This window comes from Mauremys mutica, chromosome 18, assembly GCF_020497125.1.
Source record: "Mauremys mutica isolate MM-2020 ecotype Southern chromosome 18, ASM2049712v1, whole genome shotgun sequence".
In the NCBI taxonomy this organism is placed as follows: domain Eukaryota; kingdom Metazoa; phylum Chordata; order Testudines; family Geoemydidae; genus Mauremys; species Mauremys mutica.
Genome location: NC_059089.1, coordinates 12299820 through 12318779, shown reverse-complemented (window position 1 = coordinate 12318779; position 18960 = coordinate 12299820).

Here is an 18960-nt window from a genome sequence, read left to right as displayed (position 1 = left end):
TGCCATGTAACAGGGTTGCCCCTTACAGTATATTTTCAAGTGCCTTGTAAAGTCAAGTTTTAAATGTAATCTGAATGTCACCACAGCATACATGCCGATAAACATTGCTTTTAGGGAGCTCGGAGGAGGAAGGAATGGCCCACACTGCACTAAACACCTGCAATTTTGTGACATTTTCTATTGAACTCTGGAGTTTGAGCACCCATATTCGGGAATGTTTGCATCCGGAGTTTTGATGTGGCCCACTATCGAGCTCTGGCATTTCGCTCAGTGTCTGCACTGTACTTTTGGTTTGACCTTGCGTCTGTTACTTCTGAGTGTAGGGGGTGGAGGATATGACAGGAGAGGACCATCCTCTAACGTGAAGAAGTTATTTATCTATAGTACAGTAAATCAGAGCATTACCTGAAATTCCAGCTTCCCAAACATGTTTAATTAAAACATAATTCCTGTAATACTGGTGACAGCAGAAAATGTAAAATTAAGAAAGCAAGCACTAGATCATACTCTCTTTTCACCATCAAGAGCCTACTGATATAGTTTTTTTTCATGAGTACCTATATTTTGTTTTAGCCACATGGGGCACGGGTCGCTTGCTGGAGGATTCTCTGCAGCTTGAGGTCTTCAAACTACAATTTGAGGACTTCAATAACTCTGACATAGGCTAAGGGTTTGCTACAGGAGTGGATGGGCGAGATTCTGTGGCCTGCGTTGTGCAGGAGGTCAGACTAGATGATCATAATGGTCCCTTCTGACTTTAAAGTCTATGCATCTATGACTAGAGCTGGGCGAACTGTACACAATGGATTTTTTTTTAGTGGATTTAGCTCCCATTTGTCTTTGTGAATTACCCCTAAACAGACTACAGTTTTTACTAGAGGTTTTGCTATTCAGGTTTTTCTGATTAATGGTTTCTGTGAGCACATTCAGAATATTTGTAATATTCATAATTCATTATTTGTGACATGTGACTGGCCACCTAAGTCACATGCCATGGTTTCTGCTTCCTGGTCAGATGACTTCAACATGCACAAAGAGCTTTCAAAACACATCCACTTCATCTGTGCCAATACATAGTCACACAAAAATATGTGCGTAGAAACATAATTACATAAGTCATAGGTTTGCAGGTCAGAAGGGACCAGTGTGATCACCTAGTCTTGCAGGCTATAGAACTCCTCCAAAATAATTTCTGTTTGAACTAGAGAGTATCTTTTAGATCAGAGGTTCTCAAACTGTAGCCCGTGGACCACCAGTGGTCCACAAGCTCCAGTCAGGTGGTCCGCAAGTAGTTCCCTCTAAGGTGCGCATCTGGGCGGCCTCACATGAGAGAATGAAGGGCCACCCACCTAATTAGTGGAGCTGTGCAGGCGTGGCTCCACTAATTAGGTGCCTGGACCCTGAAGAAGACGCACATGTAAGGTGAGGTGGTGGCCATGGGGGGAATAAGGGGTAGGTGGGAGGGGGCAGTGGGGTGATCAGAGGGGGTGGGGGGAATTTGGGATGTGCAAGGCTGTGGTGGCCAGAGAAAGAGGTGACTTTCCCCAGCTCCAGGGCTGTGGCTGCCAGGGAGAAACCCTTCTCCTTCCCAGCCCCAGCTCAGGGGCTGCTGCAGTGGGGAAAAGTCTGCATCTTTTCCTAGATGCAGACCCCCCACTGTGAAGGAGGGGGGTCTGCATCTAGGTCCACTGCAGACCCCCCTCCTTCACAGTCCCACCTCGGGAGCTGCCGCGGCGGGGAACAGAGGGCACATCCATCACATTAGAAAAGTAAGACTACTGGGATTAAAATATGAGTTGTGTGCTTTTATTTGTAGCACAAAAAACATTAATTATTAGTAAGGGTTTTTTTTTATACAGCGCTTTTATCCAAAGCACTTTACAATAGTTAGCTAATGCTATAAACAACATTTGGAAAGATCATTAAGTGGTCCACCGAGACCCTCAGCAATTTTTGAGTGGTCCACAGAAAAAAAGTTTTCAAACCACTGTTTTAGATCATTCACAACATTTCCTGTTTTGATGACCATTCATGTGAAAAATGTTTCACACACATATACACACTTGCAAAAAAAATGAGTGAAAGGGATCATAGATCCCATGGGAACAAAACCAGTATTTTTTATTTAAAGGAATATATTTTTTTGCAGCATTCACCTAACGCTATCCATTCAGATCCTCAATAGGGTCAAATCATCTCTCTGCTCTTAAAAATCTATAATGGTCTATGAATGGCTTTCTATCCAACATCAACCTGCACTTGCGTGTCATATAGAACCCAACAAAGGTTAAAGAGGTTCATCCCTCTTAGGAACCTTTAACAAGGGCTGATTTCTCAGCGAATATGAATGCAGGAGCAGCATTGACACAAAAAAAGGCTTTGAATTTGAAGGGCAACATAGCTTTTTTTTTTATAAAAAAAAAAATCGCCCTGCATACAAGGCCGGCTCCAGGGTTTTTGCCACCCCAAGCAGCAAAAAGAAAAAGAAAAAGAAAAAAAGCCGAGATCGCCAGCAGTACCGCCGCCACTTCAGTCTTTGGCGGCAATTCAGCAGCTGGTCCTTCGCTCCAAGAGGGAGTGAGGGAACTGCCCCCGAAGACCCGGACATGCTGCTCCTCTCTGTTGGCCGCCCCAAGCACCTGCTTTCTGGGCTGGTGCCTGGAGCTGGCTCTGCCTGCATAGGATGATATGTCTCTATTCTTTCAGCAAATGGAAGAAATAGAGTGGAACTTGACCAATCAGCCCCTGGCTTTGCATGACAGCACAATCTGGCCCTTACCATGCCACATCCAAGAAATAAGCAAATTACAGCCAGAAAGGTGGATCATTCAGAGGGCGCACTTTTGCCGCTCAGCTAGATGTGTGTCAAATGGCGTTCATTAAAACAAAGCCCTGGGCCAGGCACCAGACTCCACACTTTATTGCAGAGTCCAAACCACTTTACTATTTCATCTTCCCCCAGCCTCCTCTCTTCTCCTTGTTTTTGGCCATGTTTATAGAATAATAAAAGCCCATTCCAGTCCTTTGCACTACATCATGCCATTTCAGCAAGGTCAATGGTGACAGCCTTTGGAGGACGCATCATTCCATGAGCCTAGATGTCACGTGTTGCAGAAGACCAAATTCTCAATGAAGGCCACTTTTCAGAAGGTTGTTGTTCTCCTGTATTAAATCTGCCTCGCTTGGTCTTAGTCTCAGGGCACACTATGCAAAATTCATTTAGTAAGGGTGGTAGACCAATCCACAAGTTCTGAATGTACCTTCTCTGAGATTCCCTCAAACGATAGAACAATCTTGGACCATTGAAAGATCCTATTTCACATAAACACTTTTGACTATCCCTCCCCATGTCCTTAGATGTGGCAGTCCTGTGGTTGTCTGTGTGTACGCTACGTTCCTAACTTGACCAGAAATGGGAAGCAGCAGAAACCTCATGTGGAAGTCTGATCTTTCTGGGTTTCTGGTCCATTTTCAGAAACCAAAGAAACTAAATTCTCTGAATCTTTTTATGCTTTCTTGGCTGAGTCTACAGGTGTTGGAAGATTTGTCCATCACTGATAAATATAGGTGAGATTTTCAAAAGTGCTCAGCATTGGTCTAACTCTGTTCCTGTTGCTTTATTATTGATTTGAATAGGCGCAGAGATGAGTGCTTTTAATAATCTCACCCTCTGATAACTGAAAATCAGAGGGCTGAGCTGGAGTCATCGATTTCGGAAGTGGACCTGAACTTCCCCAAAGGAGGAAGGCTTGGGAGCCAGGCTTTTGACTCAGACCATTATAAAGCGTGGGGTCACCTGTACAGTTCTGTTCTTGATCCAAACTCTCCCAAAATTCAGAGGTGGCCAGATCAGGGGGATTTAGTTGTGTTCTAACTGCTACATATTCTCAACGTAGGCAATGGGTGGTTTCATCAGGTGACGTGAAGTTTCCATCTCCATTTATGTCCAGTCTGCAGATCTTCCTGGGCGGTGTTCTGGGGGCAAGACTGTAGACAATCTGGGTGAAATCTGAGGGCCGGCACAGGTATATGCACCATATAAATCCCACTGATGCCATATTGTGAGGATCCAAGTTGAACATAAATGTTACATAGGCCTTATTCTGGTCCTCCACAAAGGGGCTCCTACAGAGGAAACAATAATAAAGATACAACTTCCACCAAAGAGACTGAACTAAGCAGTTAGAATAAGGCTACGTTTACACTACAGCTTATGCTGGCATAATTTATGTCACTCAGGAATGTGAATATTCCACCCCCATGAGCAAGGTAAATTACGCTGGCATAAGCACGCGTGTGGGCAGTGCAATGTCAGCAGCAGAGCGTCTTCCGGTAACATAGTTTCTGCCACTTGTGGGTATTTTTATGCCACCAGGAGAGCTCTCTCCCATCAACATGTAGCATCTTCACCACACACACTGCAGCACTGTAAGTGTAGACGTGCCTTAAGGTAGTATGAGCTCTGGGGCCATAGAGACTTGGAGTATAATTTTCAACGGAACCTGAGAAATTTAGGTTCCTAGGCCCAGATCCTCAAAGGCATTTGGGTGCCTAACTCCCATTGAAATCAATGGGATTTGTGAGAATCTGGGCCAAAGTCCAATTTTCCAACAGGGGCTGTTTACATGGGTGCAATGCACACTGCAGGGTGTGAGTTCTAAAGTGCATTAATTGGTCCATGTAGGCCCTGCTGGTGTGCAAAAAAGGTTTGAAACAGCATTACGTTAAAGCACCCTAGGGAAACTTTAGTGCACACTGGCATGGTCTACACAGACCTATTAATGTGCAACACGTTAGTGAGCTTTAGACATCACACCCCCATAGTGCACATTGGCACACTGTGTAGACATGCTCTAAGTTTAATATAGAGTCAGTGGGACTTGGGTGCTTTTGGAAAATATTACCTGTAGAGACCCCCCACACATACAAAGAAATGTCATGAATAAATGTCCAGGGCTACATTTTCAGATGCAATTTATGATTTTGAGGGCCCAACTTGACACCTCCTTGAGGGTCCTGCTTTTCAGAGTATGGGAGTTTATCACGCTCTGAAATTCAGGTCTCTTTAAGGTGCTTTAATCTGGGTGCCCTTCAGAACACCTAGCACCACTGGTGACTTTTGAAAATGTATTATTATTTTGCCTAAGCCCGCTAGTCATGGACCAGAATCTCATTGTGCTAGGTACCATGCAAACACAAATGTAGACCCTGTTCTTTGATGGGACACTACTAAATCAAGACATGATCCTTCAAATGCTGAATAGTGGAAACAACTTTGGATTCCAAGAGGATTACTCATGCACATCTCACTTATGTGAGGATAAGCACATGTGTAAGTGGTTGTAGGATCAGGGCCCATGTGTTTGCAGGATTTGGCCCTTAACTAGTATCATGATAGTGTTCTACCCAACGATAGGCTCAGGTATCACTGCAGCATCATATTCCAGGGTCCTTGTCTTCTTCAGTCCTGTTTAATACAAGATTACTATGAAGTTATTTAGCCCTGACATGATCATTTCTTACAGTAGAAGTCCAACAGGAGGTTGCTTGGCATTAAGAACATAAGAATGGCCATACTAGGTCAGATCAAAGGTCCATCTAGCCCAGTATCCTGTCTTTCGACCATGGCCAATGCCAGGTGCCCCAGAGGGATTGAACAGAACAAATAATCATCTAGTGATCCATTCTCTGTCTCCCATATCCAGCTTCTGGCAAACAGAGGCTAGGGCACCATCCCTGTGCATCCTGGCTAATAGCCATTGATGGACCTGTCCTCCATGAGTTTATCTAGGGAAAGAATGACATTTCAGAGCAGCAGCCAGTCCCACATCTCCCCAATGGCATCCACTTGTGCAGCAAATCATTGATGCCAAGTGCAGTGCAGTGCTGGAGAATATTTAGGTAGCTGTGCTTGCGTTCCTGGTTAGGGCATGTTTAGACTTTATTTTTCCAGTGCATGGAGGGGAAAAAAGGAATGAGAGTGGATCCTATTGCAGTCAATGGCCTGAATCTGATTTCACTTTTACCAGTTTACACTCATTACCAATGGTCAAAAATGAGGGGTGCGGAGAGAGGGGTGGAGCCCAAAAATTTGAAAATGTTAATTCTCCAGGATTTGAAGAGGAATAATTTATTGTTTACTCTACATTTTCTTGACTGTTTTTTGTTTCTCCAAACACCCATTTTTGAAATATTTCACCTTTTCAGATTTTTCGTTTCTTTGTTTTCCCCCCTTCCTCCGCCCCCCCCCCCGCACCCATTTCCTCCCCATTTTTTCTTTTTTCCACTGAAAAATGGGTGGGGGAAAGGTGGAAGAGAGGGAGGGGAAAGGAAAAAATAACAACCCCCCCCCCACATGCAATAAAAACCCCCACTCAGAACAGCCTTTTTTTTTTGTTTTCCAATTTCTAAAAATACATTTTTAAAATGAAAACTTTGAAAGCCAATATTTTTTTTTCTTGAAAATGTTCAACAAAAAATGTTTTTGTTCAATTTCAGTTCTATTGCTGCTTCATCCCCATTGACTTTCACTGAAAATTAATCCCAGTTTAGGTCACTATCCTGAAAATAGGTGTCCCTGTGCTTGAACTTGATGGGACTATTCACATGTCTAGGGTTAAGTACATATGGAAATCCTTAAAGGATGAGAGTCTTGCACTGGGCTAACTCCACTGATTTCAAAGGAGTTCATCCAGATTGATGCTGATCAGACTCAGGCCCCATCGTGAGCAGGATTGGGCCGAGTGTGTCAAAGCCTTTACAGTTAAAGGCTATTTAAACAAAATATGTATAAACATGATTGTGTTCAGTGAGATAGTGTAGCCAGGGGCTTTAGCAATGAACACAGATATAGGACGTCTAAATAAATGTCATGTAAACAAACTAAAATGAAGCAGCCTTTTTGTAAATTGTTATTTTCATTTTAGAAATCTGAATAAATAGACCTGGTTTGTAACTCAGTGATGGCTTGTTTTTAATCTCAGTAAGTGTCATAGATAAAGACACATGCCCCCGGGTACAAGCAAGCATTAGACATTCTGGTTCAGACAGGGTTGTGGATCTGTATTCAGCTGACTTATGCTCAGTTATGGTTAACTCAATACATGTAAGTGGTTTGGGGGGAAAAAACCACATTTGTGTGCAAATGTAATTGTCATGGCATTGATCCTTGTGTTCTGCTGCCACTGATCAGAGGTCCAGAGTCAATGGAACTCATAAGAACAGAAGAACGGCCATACTGGGTCAGACCAAAGGTCCATCAAGCCCCATATCCTGTCCTCTGACAGTGGCCAACGGCAGGTGCCCCAAAGGGAATGAACAGACAGGTTATCATCAAAAACAACAAGGAGTCCGGTGGCACCTTAAAGACTACCCTATGTGTTTGGGCATAAGCTTTTGTGGGTAAAAAACCCACTTCTTCAGATGCATGGAGTGAAAGTTACAGATGCAGGCATTATTATACTGACACATGAAGAGAAGGGAGTTACCTCATGAGTGGAGAACCAGAGTTGACAAGGACAATTCGATCAGGGTGGATGTGGTCCGCTCCCAATAATAGATGAGGAGGTGTCAATTCCAGGAGAGGCAAAGCTGCTTTTGTAATGAGCCAGCCACTCCCAGTCCCTAGTCAAGCCCAAATTAATGGTGTTAAATTTGCAAATGAATTTTAGTTCTGCTGTTTCTCTTTGAAGTCTGTTTCTGAAGTTTTTTTGTCTTGAGGTTATCATGAAGTGATCCACGCCCTGTTACCCAATCCCAGCTTCTGGCAAACAGAGGCTAGGCACGCTATTCCTGCCCATCCTGGCTATTAGCCATTGATGGACCTATCCTCCATGAACTTATCTAGTTTCCTTTTGAACCCCGTTATAGTATTGGCCTTCACAACACCCTCTGGCAAGGAGTTCCAGAGGTTGACAGTGTGTGTTGCATGAAAATATACTTTCTTGTGTTTGTTTTAAACATGTTACCTCTTAATTTCATTTGGTGGCCCCTTGTTCTTGTATTATGAGGAGGAGTAAATAACACTTCCTTATTTACTTTCTCTATACCACTCATGATTTTATAGACCTCTATTATATCCCCCTTTAGTCGCTTCTTTTCCAAGCTGAAAAGTCCCAGTCTTATTAATCTCTCCTCATACAGAAGCCATTCTATACCCCTAATCATTTTTGTTGCCCTTTTCTGAACTTTTTCCAATTCCAATATATCTTTTTTGAGATGGGACGACCACATCTGCACGTGATATTCAAGATGTGGGCGTACCATGGATTTATATAGAGGCAATATGATATTTTCTGTCTTATTATCTATCCCTTTCTTGATGATTCCCAACATTCTGTTCACTTTTTTGACTGCCGCTGCACACTGAGTGGATGATTTCAGAGAACTATCCACAATGACTCCAAGATCTCTTTCTTGAATGGTAACAGCTAATTTAGACCCCATCATTGTATATGTATAGCTGGGATTATGTTTTCCAATGTGCATTACTTTGCATTCATCAACATTAAATTTCATCTGCCATTTTGTTGCCTAGTCACCCAGTTTTGTGAGATCCTTTTGTAGCTCTTTGCAGTCTGCCTGGGACTTAAGGAAGGATAGGCAGGGCAGAAAAGGTGGGGGAGCTGCGTTGTATGTAAGAGAGCAGTATGACTGCTCAGAGCTCCAGTATGAAACTGCAGAAAAACCTGAGTGTCTCTGGATTAAATTTAGAAGTATGAACAACAAGGGTAATGTCGTGGTGGGAGTCTGCTACAGACCACCGGACCAGGGGGATGAGGTGGACGAGGCTTTCTTCCAGCAACTAACAGAAGTTGCTAGATCACAGGCCCTGGTTCTCATGGGTGACTTTAATCACCCCGATATCTGCTGGGAGAGCAATACAGCAGTGCACAGACAATCTAGGAAGTTTCTGGAAAGTGTAGGGGACAATTTCCTGGTGCAAGTGCTGGAGGAACCAACTAGGGGAAAAGCTCTTCTTGACCTGCTGCTCACAAACAGGGAAGAAATAGTAGAGGAAGCAATAGTGGATGGGAACCTGGGGGGCAGTGACCATGAGATGGTCGAGTTCAGGATCCTGACACAAGGAAAAAGGGAAAGCAGTAGAACAGAGACCCTGGACTTCAGAAAAGCAGACTTTGACTCCCTCAGGGAACTGATGGGCAAGGTCCCCTGGGAGAATAACATGACGGGGAAAGGAGTCGAGGAAAGCTGGCTGTATTTCAAAGAAACCTTATTGAGGTTGCAGGAACAAACCATCCCGATGTGTAGGAAGAGAAGTAAATATGGCAGGCGACCAGCTTGGCTTAACAGTGAAATCCTTGCTCGTCTTAAACACAAAAGAACAGCTTACAAGAAGTGGAAGATTGGACAAATAACCAGGGAGGAGTATAAAAGTATTGTTCAGGCATGCAGGTGTGAAATCAGGAAGGCCAAATCACACTTGGAGTTGCAGCTAGCCGGAGATGTTAGGAGTAACAAGAAGGGTTTCTTTAGGTATGTTAGCAACAGGAAGAAAGTCAAGGAAAGTGTGGGCCCCTTGCTGAATGAGGGAGGGAACCTAGTGACAGAGGATGTGGAGAAAGCTAGTGTACTCAATGCTTTTTTTGCCTCTGTCTTCACAGACAAGGTCAGCTCCCAGACTGCTGCACTCTGCAGCACGGTATGGGGAGGAGGTGACCAGCTCTCTGTGGAGAAAGAAGTAGTTCGGGACTATTTAGGAAAGCTGGACGAGCACAAGTCCATGGGGCCGGATGCGCTGCATCCGAGGGTGCTAAAGGAGTTGGCCGATGAGATTGCAGAGCCATTGGCCATTATCTTTGAAAAATCATGGCGATCGGGGGAGGTCCCGGATGACTGGAAAAAAGCTAATGTAGTGCCCATCTTTAAAAAAGGGAAGAAGGAAGATCCAGGGAACTACAGGCCAGTCAGTCTCACCTCAGTCCCTGGAAAAATCATGGAACAGGTCCTCAAGGAATCAATCCTGAACCACTTAAAGGAGGGGAAAGTGATCAGGAACAGTCAGCATGGATTCACCAAGGGCAAGTCATGCCTGACTAACCTAATTGCCTTCTATGACGAGATAACCGGCTCTGTGGATGAGGGGAAAGCAGTGGATGTACTATTTCTGGATTTTAGCAAAGCTTTTGATACAGTCTCCCACAGTATTCTTGCCAGCAAGTTAAAGAAGTCTGGGCTGGATGAATGGACGGTAAGGTGGATAGAAAACTGGCTAGATGGTCGGGCTGAACGGGTAGTGATCAATGGTTCCATGTCTAGATGGCAGCCGGTATCAAGTGGAGTGCCCCAAGGGTCGGTGCTGGGGCCGGTTTTGTTCAATATCTTCATTAACGATCTGGAGGATGGTGTGGACTGCACCCTTAGCAAGTTTGCAGATGACACTAAACTGGGAGGAGTGGTTGATACGCTGGAGGGTAGGGATAGGATACAGAGGGACCTAGACAAATTAGAGGATTGGGCCAAAAGAAATATGATGAGGTTCAACAAGGACAAGTGCAGAGTCCTGCACTTAGGACGGAAGAATCCCATGCACTGCTACAGACTAGGGACCGAATGGCTGGGTAGCAGTTCTGCAGAAAAGGACCTAGGGGTTACGGTGGACGAAAAGCTGAATATGAGTCAACAGTGTGCCCTTGTTGCCAAGAAGGCTAATGGCATTTTGGGTTGTATAAGTAGGGGCATTTCCAGCAGATCAAGGGATGTGATCATCCCCCTCTACTCAGCACTGGTGAGGCCTCATTTGGAGTAGTGTGTCCAGTTTTGGGCCCCACACTACAAGAAGGATGTGGATAAATTGGAGAGAGTCCAGCGGAGGGCAACAAAAATGATTAGGGGGCTGGAGCACATGACTTATGAGGAGAGGCTGAGGGAACTGGGATTGTTTAGTCTGCAGAAGAGAAGAATGAGGGGGGATTTGATAGCTGCTTTCAACTACCTGAAAGGGGGTTCCAAAGAGGATGGATCTAGACTGTTCTCAGTGGTAGAAGATGACAGAACAAGGAGTAATGGTCTCAAGTTGCAGAGGGGGAGGTTTAGGTTGGATATTAGGAAAAACTTTTTCACTAGTAGGGTGGTGAAGCACTGGAATGGGTTACCTAGGGAGGTAGTGGAATCTCCTTCCTTAGAGGTTTTTAAGGTCAGGCTTGACAAAGCCCTGGCTGGGATGATTTAGTTGGGTTTGGTCCTGCTTTGAGCAGGGGGTTGGACTAGATGACCTCCTGAGGTCCCTTCCAACCCTGAGATTCTATGATTCTATGATTAACTATCTTGAATAGTTTTGTATCATCTGCACATTTTGCCACCTCGCTGTTTACCCCTTTTTCCACATCATTTATGAATATGTTAAATAGGACTGGGCCCAGTGCAGATCCCTGGGGGGGGGGGGCATCACTATTTACCTCTCTCCGTTCTGAAAACTGACCATTTATTCCTACCCCTTGTTTCCTATCTTTTAACCAGTTACCAATCCATGAGAGAACCTTCCCTCTTATCCCATGACAGCTTATTTTGCTTAAGAGCCTTTGGTCATTTGCTACAGAAGCTGATTTAAATGGTAGGTTACAGATGTCAGTTAGTAGTCCTGCAATTTCACATTTGAGTTCTGTCAGAACACTTGGGTGAATACCATCAGGTCCTGGAGACTTATTACTGTTTAGTTTATCAATTTGTTCCAAAACCTCCTCTAATGACACCACAATTTGGGACAGTTCCTCAGATCTGTCACCCAAAAAGAATGGCTCAGGTTTGAGAATCTTCCTCACATTCTCAACAGTGAAAACCGATGCAAAGAATTGATTTAGTTTCTCCGCAATGGCCTTATTGTCTTTGAGTGCTCTTTTAGCATCTTGATCGCCCAGTGGCCTCACTGGTTGTTTAGCAGGCTTCCTGCTTCATATGTATTTTAAAAATATATATTCTATTTTGGAGTGTTTAGCTAGCTGTTCTTCGAATTCTTTTTTGGTCTTTCTGATTATATTTTAACACTTCATTTGCCAGAGTTTATGCTCTTTTCTTTCCTCATTAGGATTTATCTTCCACTTTTTAAAGGATGCCTTTTTTCCTCTGACTGCTTCTTTTACTTTCTTGTTTAACCACAGTGGCTCTTTTCTGGTTCCCTTACTATGTTTTTTTAATTTGGGGTCTACATTTAAGTTGAGCCTCTACTATGGTGTCTTTAAAAAGTTTCCATGCGGCTTGCAGGGATTTTACTTTTGGTGCTGTACCTTTTAATTTCTGTTTCGCTAATCTCCTCATTTTTGTGTAGTTCCCCTTTCTGAAATTAAATGCTACAGTGTTGGGCTGCTGTGGTGTTTTCCCCACCACAAGGGTGTTAAATTTAATTATATTATGGTCACTATTTCCAAGTGGTCCAGCTATATTTACCTCTTGGACCTGATCCTGTGCTCAATTTAGGACTAAATCAAGAATTGCCTCTCCTCATCTGGGTTCCAGGACCAGCTGCTGCAAGAAGCAGTCATTTAAGGTGTCAAGAAACTTTATCTCAGCATCTCTTCCTGAGGTGATATGTACCCAGTCAATATGGGGATAGTTGAAATCTCCCATTATTATTATTATTGAGTTTTTTATTTTAATAGCCTCTCTCATCTCCCTGAGCATTTCAGAGTCACTAACACCATCTTGGTCAGGTGGTCGGTAATATAGCCCTACTGCTATAGTCTTATTTTTCAAGCATGGAATTACTATCCATAGAGATTCTATAGTACAATTTAGTTCATTTAAGATTTTTACTTCATTTGATACTATGCTTTCTTTGACATATAGTGCCACTCCCTCACCAGCACAACCTGCTCTGTCCTTCCGATATATATTGTACTCTGGTATTACTGTGATCCATTGATTATCCTCATTCCACCTGGTTTCTGTGATGCCTATTATATCAATAGCCTCATTTAATACTAGCCACTCTGGTTCACCGATCTTATTATTTAGACTTGGAGCATTGGTATATAAGCATTTTAAAAACTTGTCATTTTTTAGATGTCCTCTATTGCATGACATAATTGAATGGGACTTTTTTTCATTTGACTGTTTCTCATCAGATTCTCCCTGAATTTTTATCATTTTCCATCCTCTCCTCCTTATTAGGACATAGGGAATCTCCATGTATAGATCCTCCCCTAAGGGATGTCCAAATCACATGCTCATCCCCACCTGTCAGCTTTCCCCCAGCCCTTAGTTTAAAAACTGTTCTACGACCTTTTTAATTTTAAGCGCCAGCAATCTGGTTCCGTTTTGGTTTAGGTGGAGCCCATCCTTCCTGTATAGGCTCCCCCTCTCCCAAAAGCTTCCCCAGTTTCTAATAAATCTAAACCCCTCCTCCCTACACCATCGTCTCATCCAGGCATTGAGACCCTGCAGTTCTGCCTAACTGCCCCTGCACATGGAACTGGAAGTATTTCAGAGAATGCTACCATGGAGGTCCTGGATTTCAGTCTTTTACCTAGCAGCCTAACTTTGGCCTCCAGGACCTCTCTCCTATCCTTCCCCATGTCTTTGGTACCTACATGTACCACGACCACTGGCTCCTCCCCAGCACTACACATAAGCCTATTTAGATGTCTCAAGAGATCCACAACCTTTGCACCAGGCAGGCAAATCACCATCCGGTTCTCCCGGACATCACAAACCCAGCTATCTATGTTTCTAATGATCCAATCGCCCATTGCTAATAGCTGTCTTTTCCTAATAACTGGAGTTCCCTCTCCTGGAGAAGTATCCTCCGTGCAAGGGAAGAATGCCCTATAGAGACGCCCCCCCCCCATCCTGTATCCTGCAGTGCAGCACAGCGCCCCCTAGCAACACACTGGAGCAATGGAAACTCTTCAGTTAGCGTAAATCAAGAGTCAATTGAGTTAAACTGGTATAAGCGAAGGAAAAATCAGACCCCATGTTTCTAAAACACATAATTTGGTTCTATGGAAATGAAACAGGATTCAAAACAAATTACTCTAGTGACTCACAGGGCCTGACTTTGTGCTCGCTTACACCGGCAGAAATTTGGAGTAATATCATTGAAAGCAATGCAGTTCCCCAGCTGTTACACAGGTGCAAGTGAGAGGACAATTGGGCCCATAGACTTTAACTAGAATGAGATCCCTGCTAAGGAATTTTAAAGATTGGATTAACATTTCTGCAGAAAGGTTATACATCTCTGGGATGGTTGTAGGACATTTCTATCAGTAAAGGGGCGGTAGCAAGGGATAATGGCTTGCTCATGGTGTTTTAATATATTCATTGCCGCTTTTCCACTGGCTTGATCCAGCAAGGTGCTCAGTAACCTGGCCCCGATGCAGAGAAAAACTTAAGCGCTTGTTTAAGCACATGTTTACGTCTTATTGAAGTCAGTGGATCATAAGCACATGTTTAAAGTTAAGCATGTGTAAAGGACGCTGTCTTGAATGGGGCTGGACTTAAGTGCAGCTTGGGTGCTTTCCAGAGCCACTGCCATTTCAGCCTATAAGGTGATTCAATCTTGGTACATTTACCTTCTGCCAATACTTTAAACAATTGCTCAAGCACTTTGATTCCTCATTATCATATATATTAAATGTTTAAAAAAAAAAAGCCCTGAATAACTTTAATGCAATTTTAAGGTTGTGAAATCCAATAACTCAACAGTGACTTCAGTGTGAATTTTGTTTTACTATTCACTGAAGCCACGCAAAGGCTAATAAGAATTGAAGGTTGTGACGTTTCCCTAGGCAAAGAGCTCAGTAGCTTTCAGACTGGATAGTTTTTATTGCAGAGTAAGAGAAACCAAGAAAGAAAGAACAAATATAAAGTCTCCATGAGAGACAACAGTGCGAGTGATGCATTCTGTAAATGTACCCATCTTGAACTCCATGTTGTAGATAGGCTAGGAATGCCAACTTACTCTTAAAGGTTCAGTACTTAGGAAACAGCTTTCCAGATAGGAAACTAGAGCCTTTCGACCTGACTCAAACCCCTTGGGACCCAACTACAAGTGTCATGTTCAGGGCAGGCCTGAAAAAACCCAACCCACTCATGCTCTGGTTGGGTCGTCTCTGATCACCTCCTCCAGCCTGTGGGGTTGGCATGGCAAAGGATGAGAGCCCTGCTCCTGCTGGCCGCTGCCACCTTCCTGCTCTGGGTGTATGCCACCTAGTGAGTGTGTCAACAAGTCACAGTGCCTCTCGCTCCACAACACACAGAGCATTGAGGCAGCAGTGGCCATGAGGAGAGGGGCATGCAGCTGCTGCCACACCTATCCCATGGGCAGGAGGCAGCCAGAGATGGAACAAAGGCAGCGAGTGCTGGGAGGGAAGGGGTCCCTTTGGGAATGGAGGTCCTCCTCACCCTCAGAGATGAGGCTGACGACACGGGTTTGTTGGTGGGGAAATGTTAGGTCTAGGTTGGACTTTAAAATCTATAGTATACACCACAACCGTTAACCGCTAAGGTCTGTGGCTAGATGTGAGATTTCCCAGTAGTGTAACCTTACTATCATGAGGATTTACTAATGCTACTGGTTATATAAAGGGAAGATCTGCTAGGATTTCATTAATTGACAAGGCTATATTTCATTAGAAGTGCCAGCTAAAGAAATGCTATCAACTTAACAAAAAGCAAGTTAAAAGTAGTTTCGGGTACTTTTGCAGAAATCTAGGAATTTCCCAACTGAGTCAGACCCAATGACTATCTTGTCTCCAGTAGTGGCCAGTACCAACTGTTTCAGATAAGAAAGATTCTGGAAGTCAACAGATGTGGGATAATCTGCCAGGTGTTCCCCCTCCCCCATTAGAGTCTCATACCAACTATCGGTTATAGAGATCGGTTAAACCATGAAGCATGTTTATATCCATTCCAAAATGTTTGTTGGCATTAAGTAGAACACTGGATATCCTTGACATCCCTATAAATGACCAATTCCTTTTTTAACCTTGCTAAATTCTCGGCCTCATTTGATTTCCAGTCTAATTATACAGTTGTGTTCAAAAGTATTCCCTTTTATTGGGTTTTGAACTGGGTTGTTATTGAGGATTTACAATCACATAGCAACACGAGAGAGAAAAACATTTTTTGTAACGTGAAAGAACTCCACAGACAGCAAGGGATACTGACTATAGAGGGGAAAGAATGAAAGGGACTGATTAAGCAGAAGAAACAAATGCTACACAGAGGGCCAATTTATCAAAAATAGCACAGCTTGTTCAGCGCTGAGAACTTTCGGAAATCTGCCCATCAGTGTGAGTGGGAATTTCTGGTGGCTGAACTTTTATCAAAAACTGGCTTTACTCCACGCATTTGACTGGGAAAACGAAGTGTGAGAGAGGAGAGGGGATATGTCTTTGTCTCTAGTCTCTTTCGGTAGCAGGCCTCATAGGGGTTACTTGTATTGGCAGAGGTGACAATTTTAAATGATAGTGTGATTGTTAAGTTTATAGGCTCCCTTTCATTTCTAAAATGTAAGCGATGGTGTAGCCCAAGTGACACTTTAGGGCAGGGGTCGGCAACCTTTCAGAAGTGCTGTGCCAAGTCTTCATTTATTCACGCTGATGTAAGGTTTCGTGTGCCAGTCAAACATTTTAACATTTTTAGAAGGTCTCTCTCTCTAAGTCTATAATATATAACTAAACTATTGTTGTCTGTAAAGCAAATATTTTTTAAATGTTTAAGAATCGTCATTTAAAATTAAATTAAAATGCAGAGCCCCCCGGACCCGTAGCCAGGACCCGGGCAGCGTGAGTGCCACTGAAAATCAGCTCATGTGCCGCCTTCGGCACACATGCCATCAGGGGCGGCTCTAGGAATTTGGCCGCCCCAAGCATGGCGGCATGCCGCAGGGGGCGCGCTGCCGGTCCCGCGGCTCCGGGGGACCTCTTGCAGACGTGCCTGCGGAGGGTGCGCTGGGAAGGCGGCAGGCGGCTCCGGCGGACCTTCCGCAGTCATGCCTGCGGGAGGTCCACCGGAGCTGCGGGACCAGCGAACCCTCCGCAGTCATGCCTGCTGGAGGTCCGCTGGTCCCGCGGCTCCGGTCGACCTCCCACAGGCATGACTGCGGAAGGTCCGCCGGAGCCGCCTGCCGCCCTGCCGGCAAAATGCCGCTCCAAGCGCGCGCTTGGTGCGCTGGGGTCTGGAGCCGGCCCTGCATGCCATAGGTTGCCTACCCCTGCTTTACGGTCAGATCCATCCAAGTCAATTACACTAGTTTACACCACCTGAAGATCCAGATCTAGCTTTTTAAAGCAGTCCATACGGATTGGTCATAATTCCCAGGTTAGTCTGTAAGTTTGCCTTTGTTATATCCTTGGGGCAGCCGGTGTAGGAAGCAATCACTTGAGGCCAGAGAGCAGGCAGCTAACCAAAACCTCCATTTTATTTACATATATACAGAGAGCTCCTCAGCCGGTTGAAACCGGTTGAGCTAACCCATAATAATCTAACTCTGTTGCCATAGCAACAAAACCATGACAACCAAATACACAACAGCCTTTGCACTCCAGCACTGCATGGAATTGGAACGCTTAACTACATGCCAGAGGCCCTTTACTGATAGTGAGGATTCTCCTTTAGTTCAGATCAGAGGCAGCTGTGTTTTCAGAGCAGGAAGCTCTGAATTCTATCTTCATCGTCAATATGAAGTTCCAAGGGGGCAGCCAGGGTATGTAGCTGGCCCCAAGAGTCCCAGGAGGTGGTAGGCCACCTATGGCACGGGTGCCGAAGGCGGCACATGAGCTGATTTTCAGCGGCACTCACACTGCCCCAGTCCTGGCTACTGGTCAGGGGGGCTCTGCATTTTAATTTAATTTTAAAAGACGCTTCTTAAACATTTTGAAAACCTTATTTACTTTCCATACAACAATAGTTTAGTTATATATTATAGACTTAGAGAAAGAGACCTTCTAAAAACGTTAAAATGTATTACCGGCACGCGAAACCTTAAATTAGAGTGAATAAATGAAGACTCGGCACAGCACTTCCGAAAGGTTGCCGACCCCTGCTATAGATTGATTACAATAGGGCTAGCTAGAAAACAAGATTTCCATTTTGTAAAATACGTTGAGCTCTCAGAATTGGGTTTAATGCCATGTTGGATCCAAAACAAGACATTTCAATATTTTCAGGGGGGCGAAAGAGAGAGGCACACATCTACCCTAGCCATAGGCCCAGTGGTGAAGGCACTCACTTGGGATATGGGAGCCCCAGCTTCAAGACAGGGACTTGAACCTGGTACTCTCACAGCCCGGGTGATTACTCTAGCCACAGAGCCACTAACTACTCTGGAGCTCTACTCGTACTCTCTCCCCGTCTCTCAATTTCATCCTGGCGCTGCAAAAACCTTCTCAATGAATTGGTACTTTCCAACAAAAAACGTTTGCCATAAAATTCCCTGACGTTTCGAATTACAGACGCAGGTCCCAACACAACGCTTGAACATTCGGGGGTAAGCAGTTTACAGAGCAAATGTTTCCAGCCTGGCTTGAAAGTCCGGAAAATTAAGGGTTTATAACAGAAGCCGCAACCAAAGTGATAAAGAATGAAGATTTCCCTGCACCTACTGGTACCCACCGTCATATCTGGACACTGCTGAATAATATCTGCCTGGGATGGTGTTTAGCCCTGGCTCATAATAATAAAATCCTTCTGATTGGATTTCACGTAGTACCTAACATATCTAAAGAGCTCATGGCCAGGTTTCCAAGGGTTGAGCACCCACAACCAGGGCTGGATTTTCCAAAGAGCCGAGCGCCTATGTAGACACCTAAACAAAAGAACCAGATGTTCTCAGCAGCCAGAAGCTCCCCTTGTGATATTCAGGGACAGATTCTCAGAAGAACTCCCTGCCCAGCATACTGAGTTCTTTAGGAAAATCTGGTCACTTCTGTGGATGCTTAGAGGGGAGCTGAGCGCTTGCATTCCTGGCTGCCAAGCCCTTTTGAAACACTTTGATCCTCAGTG